Source organism: Dysidea avara, chromosome 1 (genome assembly GCF_963678975.1).
Source record: "Dysidea avara chromosome 1, odDysAvar1.4, whole genome shotgun sequence".
Taxonomy (NCBI): Eukaryota; Metazoa; Porifera; class Demospongiae; order Dictyoceratida; family Dysideidae; genus Dysidea; species Dysidea avara.
In genome coordinates this window covers 61,085,359-61,104,147 of record NC_089272.1, presented here as the reverse complement: position 1 = coordinate 61,104,147, position 18,789 = coordinate 61,085,359, and the positions used below count along the sequence as shown (strand labels likewise).

The following is an 18,789-nucleotide window of genomic DNA, read 5'->3' as shown; positions in this document are numbered from 1 at the left end:
TAATGCTACTTGAAAACTAGTCTCGAAAATATATTTATAAACAATACAAACTTACACTTACAGTGATACAATACTAGTTCTTAATCAAGAACTAACGTCCTTCAGAACCCAGTAATAGTGTTAGGCGCAATCTGTGAATTTGCGCAGTTTATAAATTGCGCTGCGCATTTTGTGAATTCATAAAATAATGCGCAACAATTTATAAATTGTTGCGCAGTTTGTGAACTACCGTAAGAGCTGCGCATTTTATGAACTGGGTACCGCCGTTACGTTCTTGGCCGATTCAAGTACGTATCACAGGGAGGAATGACAGGCTTCTCATTTTACCCCCTTTATACTAGCTGAAGGCAGGGGCGGATCCATGCAGGGGGGGGGGGGGGGGGGGGGCTTTAATGGGCTGAAGCCCCCCCCTCCCCCTTCACTTTTAGGCTTTACTTGATCAATACACTGAGTATTGTAATGACATTTTGTCTTAGCATAATTAGATGATCACTAATAATACAAATACTCATAAAACCACCTTATAAACATCTTTCCAAGGTATTATCAGTGGATTTATGCTAAAGTTTATGCAACAAGGACCCGGATCAGCATTGGAGGTGTACAAGATCGAGATACTCTAATAGAGCAGTCAGCTAACTACTCTAATAGAACATTCACTGGAATCATAATTATAGTTGGTTCTGTTATGGAATTTTTCCAAATCTACCTGCACCTATACATACAATGAAGTGCATTGGTCTGTTTAAAGTGCTTCATTCATCTACTTTTGTAGTTAGCTAATATGTATGGCAATACTTAATCCAGGTAGACAATTTCCATTGAAAATGCTCTCAGATTCAATCTTGTATTGTTCAAATTTCAAAATTTTCCACTTTCAACATTAATATTCTTATTCTAACATGCACCTATTCAGTGTTGTGTAATTGTGAGAGGGTGCATCGTGTACTTGGTTGTCTGTACCTACCCAAACTTTTCCATTAACAAAGTGCTTCAGAGAGCCATACCTTAGTAATCTAAAGGCAGTATATAAAATATCTACAGGCAGAAAATATTATGAATTTTATGTGGAAATGTCTCCAAATTGCAGTATTTTTGCATCTATATTTCAAAATTTTCCTGGGGGGTCATGCACCCAGACCCCCTAGTTCCAGCATGCGATGCATGCTGGGAAGTGTGCTTTACACACCTCTACCCAAGAGATTAGTACCTTGAATTAGCCCCCCCTTTTATAAATCCTAGATCCGCCCCTGGAAGGGACATGGATAAACTGAACTGAAGACGCATTCTACCCGACTATCTCTCCCTCCAAGGTTCCTTTGCATACTCTGCAGCTGGCCTGGATAAGGTGCACTGTCTTTCTCTCTCAGTGTTGCGCTACGTATACTACAGCATTTGTGGTAGGCTAAGCCATTCATTTTGATCAGCTGATATTGATGGGCACAGTCCAGCCTGCATGTTTTACTTTTCCTAGCAGTTGTCCAGCACATGCAAGCACTGCACAAGTAATGAAATGCATATCAGCACATAAGGTTTGGTACATTGTAACTCAAGTCCAACATCATATCTTTAATGTCCAGCCTTAAATGGTACACGTAGTTAGTTTCACTCTCATGCATCCAGATGTAACACAACACATGGTTAGCTACATAATGTCACCTCTGTGTGATACAGTTATTAGTGCAAACATATAGTGTTTGGAATCAGGTATGCTGTGTTACACATATAGCTAAGTATGCTCAAATACATGAGTTACAAAGGTACAGCTCCATTTGATGAACAGCAAGACCCAGAAAAGTTGTATCCATTTTCATCTTGCCTGGCTATAACCACATGTCTTCCTAAACACCGTTCATGGTACCCCCATGAGCAACTATTGCACCTGACCTATGGAATCCATACATTAATTTGTATGCATAACTAGACCTCACCATGTCAGTTGTATCATCATCCAAACTAATCATTCCACAAGATTGATAATAGTCATCCAATGATTCTAAATAAACAAACATAATTCATGTGACACATCATAACTCATCGGTACAATACAACAGACGATGAAAAGAAATTTGCTGGTTCACCAAGAAATCCAACTATTCATCAAGAAGTTATTTAAGCTAATATAGATACATTTTACCACAACATGAACAGACACGTACATGTTTACTTAATGGTACAAATGACACAATGTGATGGTGTATATCGAACTGATTGCTGAAGCAATTAATAGGTGCATAATTATAATAATTTTGAGGGAAGCCATTACATGGTGCTAGCTACCACAAATCAACACCTTCCGCTGTCAGCAAAGATACATAAAGGAGGACTCAAGTAGGTCCATGGTGTTCTCATTATACGTACTGCAGTATGACAAATTAAGGTACCAAGCAACGTTGAACAGTGAAGACATCAAGCCCGTAGCAGGGGGTCTGTTCCAGGTAGTTGTAAAGCTGAGTACCGTGTGCAAAATACACACATGATCTTACTAGGGGGTCTGGAGGCATGCCCCTACAGATTCCTTCTGAGATCACTTACTGACTGCTTTATTAGAACAAATGACTATTCTATTAGAATGTCGTAATCTTTTTGCAAACTAATATATCAGAAAATTGATAGGTGGGCTCCATAAATTGATAGGTCGATGGGGACCACAAAGGTTTGGTCTCTTGCAAAAATATCAGCTAAAATCCAGCCTGACTTGTCCTTCACAACTTGGCATTATTACAAACTTGGGAACCGGACTACTTGTTCAGTACAGAATATTGGTATCACCCATCTCCACAACGTATGACTAGTGGCTATAAATTTTTGTGATGCTTGAGAATATGATAGCATACATAATTCACTATACTTCCATATCTCTGCTAGTATTTTCTTGTAGTCTACATGTCCATTTTCAGTTGAATGCACATGCTCTACTATGTCATAAAATTTCTCAACTGTTGCAACTAAATGATGGTCATTCTCATTCTGTAATTACAAAATTTTGTGGAGAGCAGGCACAAAGTTTCTTACCCTTTGTTTGTTCCAACTCCAGCTCTGGGTAGTTTTAACAAAACAAACTTCTTTGTTGTAGTAATGAAAGGCAGGGTTAATTAGAGCATAACTTCTTTCCACTCCATTCAAAACGGTCTGATATCAAACATGATCTTCTGCACCTTCTCCTCCGTTAGTGTTTTGTTTTGCTTTTTGGAGGTGTGATTGGGACCAAGATATTTTCCTCTACAGAACCTTTCGAAAAAACTTGTACTAAGAAAGCGAAAAAAAAAGTTGTCTAAGCGGGGGTTCGAACCCGGGCATCCGTACTCATAAGCAATGTTTGTAACGATTATACCACCGGTGCTGCAGCTAGTCATATTATTTAGTTTCTACTTTATAAACATCCGACTGAAGTGACTTCTATGTGAAGAAGAAACCAAAGCTGAACCCTAGCCTACCCCTAACGCTAAGGAACTACTTTTCGCATCCCCTAAAGTTGAATGCTCGGGGCAACCTACTAGACGCGTGCCCTAAAGTTGAATACTCGGGGCAACCTACTAGTGCCGGCACAATAGCCGTTAGTGTTTGCAAACCGGTACCGGCTAAATATACACTTCGTTATTGGCATTATTTATACACTGACTTATGACTTGAAAGACCGGCACAGACTGTTTTCTAACGTCTAAATAAGAAAAACAGCTCACATAAAGTTCCCTTCCGTATGGATGAATATCACTGATACAGCTCATCCCACAATAATACTTCGTTACTAATGACAACCAACAAAAACCCACAATCGATCCGTTAATTCTTTTTATCTTATGTTTAATCACCCACTGGAGATGCCACTGCTAACTTATAAGGGAAGTTTCAGCAATGGTAAGTTGCAAGCTTCAATTTGAGAAAGCGTTCCGTTCCGTGGTTTAGTCCATCATTCCGTTCCGTTCCGTTCCGTTCCGTTCCGTAGAATAGTCCCCACCCTCAAATCACTCCAAATTGACTGAAAACACTATTGGCGAGCTCTCTGTGAAGTCCTAGCTTACTACACACCATTATCACATAGCCATGGCCATTCAATGGCACCAATCTCCCACTCGTGGTTTTGACAGGGTCGGAAGAAAGCTGCCACAGAAACCAGACTTGCCAGTCCTGAAGGAAGTACAGTGTGGAATATGTGAGTGTATTAGGCCAGCAATCCATTTCTGGTAAAAACGTAAGTTTGATTTTGCGTGTGTGGAAGCCTTGTTATGTGAAATCCGGTCACATATGAAGCTGAGATTTTGCCAGTGGGTACACTTGGCTACATAGATAGTGTCCGCAATCCGAAAAATCAACTTCTACAAATCGATCCCCCTATCATTGTGGGATGTTCATTGTAGTATCCCATTGCTTGATCTACCATGAAACCGGAGGCACGATTGTTGTCTTCACAGAAATATCATTTTCAGCATCTCACAAGATGCAAGATTTATTTTTAAAATTTTGTGCTAAACACAAAGGACCGGATGAAACTTGCTACTTAGCCAAATCGTATCCAGAGTTGTTGTAGTTGAAAACTACGCACAGAAATAAGTAAATGGTTGGCTGGGTGCCCGACACAGGGTTGCTTTCTTTGAAAAAACAGACAAAGAAATACGAAGTTTCGAATTCAAACTGCCCTACCACCCAGGGCAAGAGAAGCCAACTCTTCCTCATAGTGTTTCGATACGGTTGGGTGCATAGTCTGTCAAGAGATCTGAGACTTCTCACCATCTGGGTGACGAGCGTCAAATTTTTTTGCAGCATCAAAGAATTGTGTTGCGAATTCTACCCATTTCCAGCGCTTCTGCAGCCACAACAATCATCAATTATAGACTAAAACTATGGCAAAAGATGTCCCTGAACGTTTGGTAACAGCGGTTGTCAATTATTATTTCATCCACAGTTTCCACGCCTCGCTCTAAGCTATGCATCAAGGGAGGCATCAAAATCGTCCAAATTTGACTTCACCTCTAACGTTCTGCAGCAGCTTCAAATCTTCACTAGATCACCCTACATCACCATTATGCTGCAAAACATCCCAAAACCAAGTTCTGTGATATTATTTTTAATTTGAATCCTTCTCAGCTAATCTGTGAACCAACTCATATTGCTGGAAACATGCTTGATCTTATTTTAACAAACATTCCCGATCACATATTCAATGTAAATGTTCATTCTGTACCACCTCTGTCTATTCCCTCAGATCATTACATAGTAACTTTTGATGTGCAAACTCTCAATCATTATGTACATAACCAAGCAACAACATCATTTGACTTTACCAAAGGTGATTACAACAGTCTCTGCTACTTTTTAAGCAATTCTGACTTCTCTCCTTGCCTTGAGTCTGACAATATTGAACAAGTGTGGTGCTACATTAGTGAACTTATCAAGGATGGGATAAAACAGTTTGTACCCACTGTTAGAGTCAATCGCTACAATCAGCCTAAATGGTTCAACTCTTCTATTAGACACAATATTAATCGTGTTCGAACTCTTAGACGTAAATACAATAAGCATCCCTCTGAACAGAATAAAATCAAGCTTGAAAATAACAAAACACTACTCCAAGCTGAAATAAGTAATGCTAAGGCTGACTACGAATCTACTTTGATCTCTAACTTTTCCTACAGCAACTCTAAAATCTATAAGTACATTCGAAGTTTAACAAATTCCAATTGTATTCCATGTTCTGTTTATTATGACTCCATCTCTGCCAACTCTGACTCAGCTAAAACCTCCCTTTTCAACAAATATTTTCATTCAGTATTCACCCAAGCAGCAAGCCATCCTGCACCCCCTGATGACATTGATCATCATACTATGTTATCTGAGCTCAATATATCTGATAGTGAAGTACTTAACGTTCTTCTTAATTTAGATACCACCAAAGCCATGGGACCCCACCAATTGTTTTACAAAGGTGTGCCACAGCCCTTTATCAACCTCTCTGCTATTTATTTAATTTAACGCTTCAGTTTTCATACTTGCCTAGAGACTGGAAAGTCCATAAGATTGTTCCAATTTTTAAATCAGGTGATCCCACCTCAGTGAAAAATTACCGTCCAATTTCTCTACTCAGTAATACATTTAAAGTTCTAGAACGTATCATCTACAACAAAATGGTTGATCACATTTCGGCCTACATCAACCCTGCTCAGTTTGGATTTATGAGCAATCGGTCTACTACTCAACAGCTACTTCTATTTCTACACAATGCATTTTCTTCTCATGACCAATTTGATGCCATCTACTTAGATATCAGTAAGGCTTTTGATTCGGTTTCCCATTCTTATCTATTGTCCAAACTTCATAACTTTAACATTTCAGGTAGCTTGTGGCTTTGGCTTCAAGCCTACCTTAGCACCAGATCCCAGTTTGTTTCTATTAATAACTGTTATTCTGATCTTTTATCTGTTGAATCTGGGGTACCCCAGGGCAGTATTCTCAGTCCACTTCTCTTTATCATGTTTATGAATGATCTACCTAATTCTATTACTGACAGTGAGGCTTTACTCTTTGCAGATGACACCAAATGTTTCAGGCACATTAAGACACCTCCTGGCGAACAACTGTTACAACGTGACATTGACAACCTCTTTAGCTGGAGTACATCCTCTAATTTAGATTTTAACTCATCTAAAAGCTGCCATTTATCTTTTAACCGGAAGTATCCTACATCATATACTATTAGTGGTAACATAATCATTACTAAACAATCACATAAAGATCTCGGAGTTACATTAAGTGATAATCTTGAATGGAAAATTCATCATGACATTATTTTAAGTAAAGCTTATAAGACATTGGGTCTTGTACGAAGAACCTTCAGTTCATCTATACCACCACTGACTAAAGTTAAACTATACGTATCTCTAATCAGGTCTCAGCTCATGTACTGCTCCCCTATCTGGCGTCCATATTTAGTGAAAGACATCAGTAACCTAGAACATCTTCAGAGATGAGTCACAAAGTATATTTTGAACGATTACATTTCCGACTATAAAACTAGACTTCTCAAACTAGAGCTTCTCCCATTAATGTACACCTTTGAACTTTCAGACATCATGTTTTTCATCAAATCTATCAAAAATCCAACCAGTAGTTTCAACATTCACCATTTCATTTCCTTCTCTACCAGTGCCAGATCAGGAGGCTTCAAATTACATCACAATCCCTCCACCACTAACAAGCAACGACACTTTTACTTTGTAAGGATCTGTCGCTTATGGAATGCGCTTCCATTAATTGATGTTAATCTGTCTATTGATACTATCAGGAACAGAGTCAAGTCCCACTTCTGGAATCATTTCATTCATAACTTTGACCCCCTCAACCCTCATACACTGCACTACCACTGTCCCTGTAGTCGGTGTGTTACTGATCATTTCTCGATTAACTACACACTGTCTTAGACAATTTATCATGTGTTCTTTTATTATTATTTTATAATTACTACTTTTGGCTGTAGGAACAAGCCTACAGACCTTTAGTACACCATGTGTATTGTCAATTCTTGTATCTGTGTGTGTACCTAAGCTTATGATTGTATGTGTGTACTATAAAGCATTAATAAATAAAATAAATAAAAAATAAAAACAAACCGCAAAATGTACAAATCTTTCATTTTTTATTCGAGCTGGGTGGAGCTCCTGGTGAGCTGCTGGTATACTGCATCATATGAAATCACAGAAACACCAACTACTACTACTGTCAAACGTTTTGAACCATCATTTATCATCATTCTAAACAAAATTAAGTGACCAGTGTGGCATCAGAAGTACCGGAAAGCACTTTGGTACCATTGAGAGAATCCCTTGAAATGACGCACGAAAATTTTGACGTTTTCACCCAGATGGTGAGAAGTCTCAGATCCTTTCCAAACTAACAGCATAGACAGACTATGCATCCAACCTTATCACATCACTATGAGGAAGAGTTGGCTTTTCTTGTCTTGGCTGGTAGGGCAGTTTGAATTCGAAAATTCGTGTTTCGTTTTCTGCTTTTTGAGAGAAAGCAACCCTGTGCCGGAACCCAGTGAATCATTTGCTTATTACTGTGCGTACTTTTTAACTACATTAACTCTAGATAATATCTAGCTAAGCAGCAAGTTCTATCCTGTTCTTTGTGTGGAGCCTGAAATTTTAAAAATAATTTTTGCATCCGTCACAAAATACTAAAATCGATAGTTCTTTGAAGACAACAACTGTGCCTCCGGTTTCATGGTGGATCTAGCAATGGGATACTACAATGAACATCCCACAATGGTAGGGGGATCGATTTGTGAAAGTTGATTTTTCGGATTGCGGACCCTAACATAGATTATATATATTCAATAAACAGGAATTCGGAAAAAAATGCGATTATGTCCTGTTTTCGCAGATCCGGTCACATTTATTAACACTGTTCTTTTGTGTTTTTCGTGGATGCACATGATGCGGCTTGTTTAGAATTGCTAACACGACTGCTATATCCTCATGGATTCGACTGAGAAAGGGTTGTTTTTGTAGACTGATCACCGTGACTATGTGCAAGATCATACTGGGAATGTAACTGACTCAAGCTATATAAGGTGCAATAACTACAGATTTTATTATCTTTTAGGTTTATTACTGCTTTTTACAGGAGTCGAGCACCTCCACATTTTCTGGTGCATCAACTGCAAGTAATCTTGATATTACCAAGCAAAGAAAGGAGATAGCTGCCTTATCCAAGGAAAAGGAAACTCTACAGTTTTAGCTGGATAAATAGTGGGCTTGGTAAGAAAATATTACATTATTTACTGTATCTCTACAAACTTTTTCCTGTACTAGATAAATATAGTCTCAAACTCAGCTCCTGAATCAGCAACTTCATCTTCAATAATAACATCTGTCAAACCTAAGGTGTGCCTTTACCTCTATTGACACTTTGAACTTGAAACAATTTGATATTCTTTATAGCTATATAGGTTTACCATGTGTTAGTTGTGTACCACTTTGATTAATTAATTTCTTTACTTTAGGAGGATCAAGATCAAACTCATCTCAAGTACAGTACACAGCTTGTTTGCACCATAAATTAAAATGGATCTTTATTCTTAAGGATATTCCTGACCCCTTTCTGGTCCCAGCATTTCGCCACTCCTCAGAAGCTTGCCTAAAACGGGGGGGGGCATAGACGAATGCGACAGGAAGTACATGGTGCAGACTCTAGCCACCCCCCTCATGACCTACACATTATGACCATCATTGAAGGACTGCCAAATAGTTTCCAAATCATTGCACCGCAAGTTTTCAAACCTTGGTGATGAAAGTTCTAAGGTATACTTGAAACAATCGTATTTCAAATCAAATGGATACTTTTCAACATTACAGGGTGGTTTATATATACCCGGTGCCAGAATATAAATCGAAAGACCACAGATGACAATGATGACACTCAACCTAGAAAGAAGAGGAAAGTGGACACCTTCAAACATAAATACCTAGCGATTCCAGACAATGCTGAAGATGAAGTATCCGATCGATCCAATTTAAAACTCCTTAAGGAAGAGTGGATAAAAAACAAAGCCAGATCCTCAAAAAATGAAGACGCTTTTCATTCGGACCCATAAGCAGCGAAGAGCTGACATTTTAAGTATGAAGGATTCAACCACTTTAAGCCTATTTCTAAAATACCCTATGCTATAGAAGTGCTCTTATGTAAGTATCAGCTATATAGTAGACTTATTATTATTGTTTTCATATGCGCTTTTATGAAGGCAAAACTGAAATTTGAAATCACAATGCAATGACCTGAGCTAAAAGATAACTTCGATGAAGAGTTTATTTTGTGGAGCAAGGCCGTAGTCAGCTATTGTAAGAAGAAATGCACCAGAACCACTGCCATTCAAAAATTGGTGAAGGACATGGATGGTGCTAACATAGTGGTAATTATAATTACAAAACCACATATACCTAATTGACTAGTGGTAGTGGACAATGCTTCTGTAACAGTGGACACTGAACCTAAACCACCCTGCAATTGAGGATATAAAAATGGTCCAAACTTCAAAGCCAGCTGTGGTACATTAATTATGTTGTTCAGCTAACCATCATGGCAATGAGTGGTTTTGTGTAATCAAACCAGTGGATAAATAACCTTCTTAGTGAATTGTATAATGGATAGCTAGGTTATTATTTTTGCACTGGTCGGTACTGGAACGGAGTGTGTCAGAATTGCTGTATGTACTCCCTATAAATTACTGAACATGAGCCTGTGTTTTTGCATGGTGAGCTAGGAGGATTGAAATTAGTACATGGCGGGATAGTTTTTAGTTTTATGCAAATCTGTTACAGATGGTAGTGAGTGAGACATGCAATTTAATTGTTTAACTTGCTTTATTTTTTCATATTATAACCTGTTACTAATATATGTGATGTTTAATCCGCTAAAAAAATGTAGCGGAACAAATGGCGGGATAAAAAGCCCAACAGTTAAATATTGCCCTGTAGGTTCAAATAAAGGTATTCCAAACATACTAATGGCACAATACAATCAATTGCAAGCCAAAGAAATCCTGCTCCCAGCAGTTACTGAAGCTGTTCGAATGTTCGAAGTATTCCATGCTGTTGTAAACAATAACAGTGTCTTGTTCCGTGGTGGCCACAAGTGTGTGTTATAAGTAAACTTTAAAGTGGACTTTTAGTTTTAGTGAACCTCTGAGGCAAAAAAAAAAAAAAACACTGGCATATTAACTAATTATAGGCGGTGGTTTTATTTTTTAAAAGTGATTACAAATACTTGTGTAAGTCTTGAATACTGATGGGGGCCTGTGGCCCCTGGATTCAGAGCTTTGGGGCCCCTTTTTACTTGGGGCCCCTTTTTACTTGGGGCCCTAGGCGGCTGCCTACTCTGCCTACCCTTAAGGCCGGCCCTGCTTATGGATGAATGTGTAGCTCCAACATGAGATGAAGTTGTAAAGAAATGCCAGAGGTTTGCTAATAGTGTTTAACACAAAGTTTCACTAAGTACAAAGCCAAAATATGTGCCTTACCAAGTGAAGCAGTCTTCTGTAGTATGTTCCACACGAAGGATTCAGTGCACTAAAACTGGACTCTAAATACTGGCACATGTTGTAACTGCAATTCACACAACCTTCGTACCACCCCAAGAAAATAATCACGATGAAGTTTATTTATTAGGTGCATGCGCTTAACAACTGTGTGTTAATTCCATTATTTTTTCGCAAATTTGTATTAGGCGTGTGCGCCTAACAACTAGAGTTTATAGTCTGTCTTTATGTGTACCAGTTTGTATAATATAGAATGTTAAAATCCTTTGTGTGCTGATTTATTTTACAGCACTCTTCTATTACACATTGGCTAATATTCATCCAAAGTACTGGTCATCATTAAAAACTATTCAACTAATAGCTGTTGTTCGATATCCCCTACTGAAAGAGTATGGATTTGAAGCTGTTTTAAAACCTTTCATAAAGGATATGAATAAACTTAGAAAGGTGACTTATTTTGTTTGTGTGCATGCATACGAATGTATTGTGACTTTGCAGGGTTGTCTGCTAACAATAAATGATCAAGAAACTGTAGTTAAGGGAGCTGTTTTAGCCATGCTAACCGATACTCAGGCTGCACATTTGATTGGGGGGTTTAAAATCGAAGTTGGATTTTCACTCAGAAAGTGTAGGAACTGCCTTGCTACTAAAGACACTATGAGTGTTAGGGTAAGTGAGGGTGCTGTGATAGTAAAATTGTCTGAAACCTGTTGAAACACAGGAGTCTGATCTCTTGGTAACAGTGCCAAAAATCATTGTATCTTAATTGTCATCAAAATAACTGTATTCCATATATCAACAAATATTGCCAACGCTAATATTTGGCGATTCTCTGAGAAGTGCAATTGGGGACGTTTCTCTTAGCATTTTTGCATGTATGTTGGTTGGATTATGACTGAAAAATTGATGTTTAAAGAGTACACTGCACTTGACTACACTGTATTACTAGTTCAAGGTTTCTGTTGTGAGCCAGGCCCCCTTATCAACTGCTGCCTCATCCACTTATCAATCTACATAACTGTTGCTGTGTGCAGGCTTATATGAAACCACACCCACTAATTGGGTACAAGTTGTATTCTAATCTTACTGTGTAGTTGTGAGCCATATATCCACCTGCATTATATTGCTTTACAAACTGTAATCTTGTCTGACAGCAGGCAGAGAGCCACAGCCACTTGCATGTGTCTGCCCGTCACCTGGTTTTGCTATATTGTCGTGTATGTTGCTATCCACGACATCACACACCTACCTATATACATGTTTGTACAAAACATATTTTGCCACCAAATATGGCAGCTATCTACTAGTCTGGCATGCATGGCCACTCCTTTGCATATTCCTCTTTTGTCCCACCACATTAGCTACCGACTGACTGAATGTTTTAGCTACCAATGAAATATGTACTGTACTGCAGTGTAAGGAATGGCTATGATTACTGTGAGGAGCTTACAATATTGGCGAAATTTAAATTTGGCAATTTGGTGATGATTTGCCACATTTAGTTTACTGCCAAATTTAATTGATGTACAGTATTATGCTGTATTATGATACCTATCATGTATTCCAATATGTTATCACACCTACAACACTCCCTGCTGATAAAGAAAAGGTTTTCTGAAGCGCTATATTTGCCTACTTTTTGTTATATGTGAGTGATCTTATTAACTGTTAACACGAGTCAATTTATGGCTAAATTGAAAAGAGTGCATTATTCACAATAAGCATTCTTGCAGTATGTGTCAGTATAAGATGTCCTGATGACAAAGCCAACCATGTGTTGGCATTCTTATACATAAGTGGTATGAGCTTTCTCTGATGCTATGATTTTGTGAGCTTTCTGAACAGCAGAGGGGTACATTTGTGGTCACTCCCATTATCTACTTATGGTTGCTATGATGCTTAGCTATGGTCATAAAGATTTAGAATGCATCAGGTGTGATCAACTGTTCAATCATCATCCATGCTGTTTCACATTATATAGTTTCGAGAGGATATGTTTGTTTTGAGGAACCCTGTCAACTATGAGTATCACTGTTCTCTTTTATCTGGAGTGTTACGTGAAGCTGACTCAGTAACCTATGGAATTAATTATGAAAGTACATTAAACCAGCTGGATGATTTCAGTGTTGGTAGTGGTCAGCTACCGCAAGACGTCATGCACATCTTGTTGGAGGGAGTACTTCCTTATACTATAAAAACCATGTTGCAGAACTTTGTGTGCGAGGAGCACTTCTTCTGAATCAGTATTGACTATTTGAATCAGAAAATATCAAGTTTTAAATTTAGCCGATCAGAATCTAAGAATAAGCCTTCCCGACTTTCTTGTAATGTGTTAATTGATGATGGTAAAATTTCTCAATCAGGTATGGTATACATTTTAAGTATGTGATTCATTTTGTATAAAAAAATTTTATGTAGCTAGCCAAATGTGGAATCTAGCAGTGTATTTACCATTGATGATTAGAGATATGGTGCCTGAATCAAACAAAGAATGGGAATGCTTTATTTTACTATTAGAAATACTACAAATTTGTGTTTCCCCCCTTTTCTCAGTTGATTTAGTGGAGTACTTGAAATTCTTAATTGAAATGCACCTGTCGTCATTTCGTGAATGTTATCTTCACAAAAACATTATTCCTAAACAACGCTACATGACACATTTTCCATCTCAGATTTTAAAGTAAGTTACATGTACATGCTGTATGTACATGCGTAACATGTGTATATGTAGATTAGGTCCTCTTACGACATCTTGGTGCATGAGAATGGAGGCCAAAAACAGCTATTTTAAAAGAATAGCTCAGCAGGGAAATTTCAAAAATATTGCCCTCAGTGTGGCACGACGTCATCAAAAACTAATGTGTGCCCTTCTTCAAAGTGATGACTTCTTTGAAAAAGCACTAGACAAATCAAATGGTATGTACATATAATAATTATAGTTTGTGACATGTTAACTCCTTGCACACATTTTACTGGACTAGTAACTATATAGAGAGTTGGGAGTTACATTTGTAATGTGTTGCATAAAAATATATCACTTTGACAAAGTAACAAATATATCAGGCCTGTTACTTCTTTTTTAATGCACCTTATGATTGGCTGCATTGTGAATGCCTTTGAGACCACGATACTACTCTGCAAAATACGTTGGCTTTTAGACTAAACTTAAGTGTGTGTCTGTCTACCTACACAATAAGAGAGGCTATCGAATTGCTAATATTTGTATTTTCATATGTAGCTGAGAGTTACAGCTCCCTTGCAACTGAACCAGATTGGATAAAGCAACCAATACAGGACTATTTGATGTGTCATGGTGTACAGGAAATCACAGTAACAAGGTAATGAATGTTATATTATGATGTGCATGCATGCGTGCACATAGTGTGTGTGTGTGTGTGTGTGTGTGTGTGTGTGTGTGTGTGTGTGTGTGTGTGTGTGTGTGTGCACGTGTGTGAGTGTGTGTGTGTGTGTGTGTGCATGCGTGCGTGCGTGTACCGTAGGTTCGATGCCTGGCCAAGACTCTTTGGTGTTGTTGTTGTTTCCTTAAGCAAGAAACTACTCTCATTACTCCAGTCTATACTTAGCGGTTAAATGGGGACCTCCATGATGTTAACTAGGGAAGCAGCTCACCCAGCTGTAACATCAATTGTACCTAGTAAATAACTGGGGAAGCAATGTCAAACTCCTGTCCATGTCTTGCTATATAATAGGTGAGGCCCAGGTGGGACTTCGGGTGCACAGACCATCACCCTGGGGCATGGTACAGCCTTGGAAAAGTATTGGCTTGGCTGTGGTGCAAAAGTGTAGTGTATTGATGTGGCTATCGATTTATGGTGAAAAGTCAACTTCAAGGTTGTGTGCGTAGATCGACGTTTTTGTAAAATTTGGTCACATATACTTATAAAGATACTTAGATGCTGAGATACTTAACTTTTATGTTGGAGTGTTTTGGACTACAGTGGAACCTGTCTTAACAATCACCTCTATGGTAAGACCACCTCTCTAAAAAGGTCAAATTTAGATTTACCTACTGAAGAAGGTATAAACTAACTCACCCATCTAAAGCATATAAATGTTAGCCCGAGGGTGACCAGCTTAGACAGGTTCTACTGTATTTAGCCTTTGTGGAAGATTCCATTTTATATGTAAGCACATTTGCTTTCTTTCTCAGGAGGAGCTACCGAGGCAGGTACAAACACAGAGAGATGAGTGTCTCCCCCTTTTTCTCAGTTGATTTAGTGGAGTACTTGAAATTCTTAATTGAAATGCACCTGTTGTCATTTCGTGAATGTTATCCTCACAAAAGCATTATTCCTAAACAACGCTACATGACACATTTTCCGTCTTAGATTTTAAAGTAAGTTACATGTACATGCTGTATGTACATGCGTAACATGTGTATATGTAGATTAGATCCTCTTACGACATCTTGGTGCATGATAATGGAGGCCAAAACCAGCTATTTTAAAAAGGATAGCTCAGCAGGGAAATTTCAAAAACATTGCCCTCAGTGTGGCACGACGTCATCAAAAACTAATGTGTGCCCTTCTTCTAAGTGATGACTTCTTTGAAAAAGCACTGTACAAATCAAATGGTATGTACATATAATATAGTTTGTGACATGTGAACTCCTTGCACACATTTTACTGGACTAGTAACTATATAGAGAGTTGGGAGTTACATTTGTAATGTGTTGCATAAAAATATATTGCTTTGACAAAGTAACAAGTATATCAGGCCTGTTACTTCTTTTTTAATGCACCTTATGATTGGCTGCATTGTGAATGCCTTTGAGACCACGATACTACTCTGCAAAATACGTTGGCTTTTAGACTAAACTTAAGTGTGTGTCTGTCTACCTACACAATAAGAGAGGCTATCGAATTGCTAATATTTGTATTTTCATATGTAGCTGAGAGTTACAGCTCCCTTGCAACTGAACCAGATTGGATAAAGCAACCAATACAGGACTATTTGATGTGTCATGGTGTACAGGGAATCACAGTAACAAGGTAATGAATGTTGTCATGTGCATGCATGCGTGCACATAGTGTGTGTGTGTGCACGTGGGTGAGTGTGTGTGTGTGCGTGCGTGCGTGCGTGCGTGCATGCGTGTACCGTAGGTTCGATGCCTGGCCAAGACTCTTTGGTGTTGTTGTTGTTTCCTTAAGCAAGAAACTACTCACATTACTCCAGTCTATACTTAGCAGTTAAATGGGGACCTCCATGATGTTAACTAGGGAAGCAGCTCACCCAGCTGTAACATCAATTGTACCTAGTAAATAACTGAGGAAGCAATGTCAAACTCCTGTCCATATCTCGCTATATAATAGGTGAGGTCCAGGTGGGACTTCGGGTGCAGAGACCATCACCCTGGGGCATGGTACAGCCCCACCATTACCCAGATCTGTGTGTCAGTATAACAAAGTTTATTAGATTATATTGACATAACAAATGTGTTACTTTGACAAAGGATTTTGTTAATTTTAACATCTCAGTTGCCTTTTGTTGCTCTAACATATATGTTGGTTGGTTTAACATATATTTGTCACAATAACAAGCTGTTTGTTGATTTAACAATTTGTTAGTGTAACAAATTTTGTCAATTTAACAAATTCGTTTTTACAGTGTGGAAGTACCTGCTATGGATATATACAGTACCATTGGAAGTATCTTGACTAAACTTCCCACTGGTGACCATGGATGTCACAGTAATACAAATGCTCCAGATAGTGTGCTCTCATATGCTTATCAGACACAAAAGATACTGTACAACATTAGTTTGGGGAGTATGTGTGTGTGCATGTGCATGCATGCGTGCGTGCGTGCGTGTGCGTGTGGTCTTAATCAGAGTGTATTAGAAAAGTGTTTATAAGTGTTCTGTATTAGAAAAGTGTTACGAGTTTTTAAATCCTGGTTGATATTATAAGAGTTATTGTGTGTGCTGCGATGTTTATGTCATGCATTTATAGCAAGATTATAATTATGTAGACTATACATAGCTAACATGGACACAGCTATGGTTAATATGTTGCCAAAAATAATGACTGGTGTGCATGCATGTACCCAAGGTTGTCATGTGCTATGACAAGGACACACACACATGTATATACACCATGACATAGACACATAGTGGCTATGGCTAAGTCAGGCAGTATATGACACATACCTCATGCTATGCCATACTATGACAAGGATACACAAGTGTACACTCATGTGAACAGACTAGAGTGCTTTATTATTGTCAATCACTATAATACACACATTATATATGGTGGGTGCACATGGATTGATCATTTCAAGTAGGTGCCAAAGACATGCAGCCAATGTGTACTCCATGACTCCGTTGATAAGACCATCTCATAACATTATATATAGTAGAGGGTAATTACAGTCAACAGTACAGTAGAGGGTAACTACAGTAACAGTAGAGGATCATGTACATAACTACGTACATGTATACAGTCAACAGAGGAAGAAGCTAACTACAGTCAACACATCAGGGTAACTATATATAGTCAACTACACTATAGTCAACAGGGTAACTATAGTCAGCTACAACTATAGTCAACAGGGTAACTATAGCCAACTACACTATAGTAACTATAGTCAACTATAATAATAAAGCACTCTAGTCTGTTCAACTATTAAGATTTCAGTGTTTGGACTACAGTAGACATTGTGGCTCCAGTCACCGCTATCGTGAGGCCAGAGTAAACTTGAAAGGGGATGTATTTTAACAAAAGTTTCTATACATGTGTTCCATAAATATCATACAGTATGATAGTACTGTACAGTAGGAAAATGAATGTGTGGGCATGGTCCACAAAATAACATTGACCAAATAATCATCTTGAAAACTCTTTCATAGCCATCGGTCATGTATAACCAAGCTCATTGATTACAAACTGCAGAGAAACATCTCCTCAAACTCCTTGTAATGTCTAGTTGGAGTGCACATTTAGTGCTGAGTGGATTGATTACAGAGGCAATTCTCAAACTGGTCTTGGTATTAACGTTGTATGATGGGTGGAAAATAAATACAAAATTTCACACATGTCCAAGTTTGCCTTCAAAATACTATGTATTCTTACAGTCCATTGTGTTGTAGTATACACAATAATGTAGCCTATCCATGTATACGTAATTATCTGTTCTGCATTGAAGGGATCACTCAGCATCTCCTGTCACATTTATTAATTCTTCCACCTGGAATGATCTTGACCAGCTACAGCCACCACTAACACCTACAAACAGAGAACTCAATGCTTTTGAAGGTCAGCAGATCAAACCACAAGGCTATTTCCAGACACTGGTGAAATGAGAAGCTTAATACCTTCCTTCTCAATCTGCAGTCATGTCAATATTTATGTCATGTAATTGTGTGAATATTATTGGCAGAGATAAACAAACACAGCTCAACAGTTATTGACCCCCAGCAGTTTGGAATTGTGTCGTCAGCGTGTACGCACATATACACTGATGACACAATACATACATAGCAATATTACCGCTTGTACATATGTATGTGGATTTTGCAGTGAAAGAGACATACAAAAAACAAGTAGCTATAGGATGAGCACAGGTGAATTAGATGAACAGGTAACTACACAAACTCACTCTTTCTACTAATAATCTGGTATTACAGAAGCTACAAGGCCAGCTTGTATTGGCATCCATGAAGTATGTTGTGGTCACATAAGTGTATAACACTTACCAGTCACTGCAGACATAACCACAAGATTCATTGATGC

General features: G+C 38.3%; 2 long non-coding RNA genes and 1 pseudogene across 2 annotated transcripts; 2 read left to right on the top strand and 1 right to left on the bottom strand.

Moving 5' to 3' along the window:
• Nucleotides 1–1,669: 1,669 nt before the first annotated feature.
• LOC136251459 (uncharacterized) lies at nt 1,670–2,047 on the bottom strand. Its single transcript, XR_010699101.1, has 2 exons — nt 1,932–2,047; nt 1,670–1,887 (listed from the first exon to the last, which is right to left on the bottom strand). It is a non-coding gene; the product is annotated as an uncharacterized lncRNA (long non-coding RNA).
• A 7,317-nt stretch (nt 2,048–9,364) lies between these two features.
• Nucleotides 9,365–14,377, top strand: LOC136248162 (uncharacterized; annotated as a pseudogene).
• Nucleotides 14,378–15,520: 1,143 nt separating this feature from the next.
• LOC136251452 (uncharacterized) lies at nt 15,521–16,882 on the top strand. Its single transcript, XR_010699100.1, has 3 exons — nt 15,521–15,629; nt 15,948–16,047; nt 16,664–16,882. It is a non-coding gene; the product is annotated as an uncharacterized lncRNA (long non-coding RNA).
• Nucleotides 16,883–18,789: the final 1,907 nt, after the last annotated feature.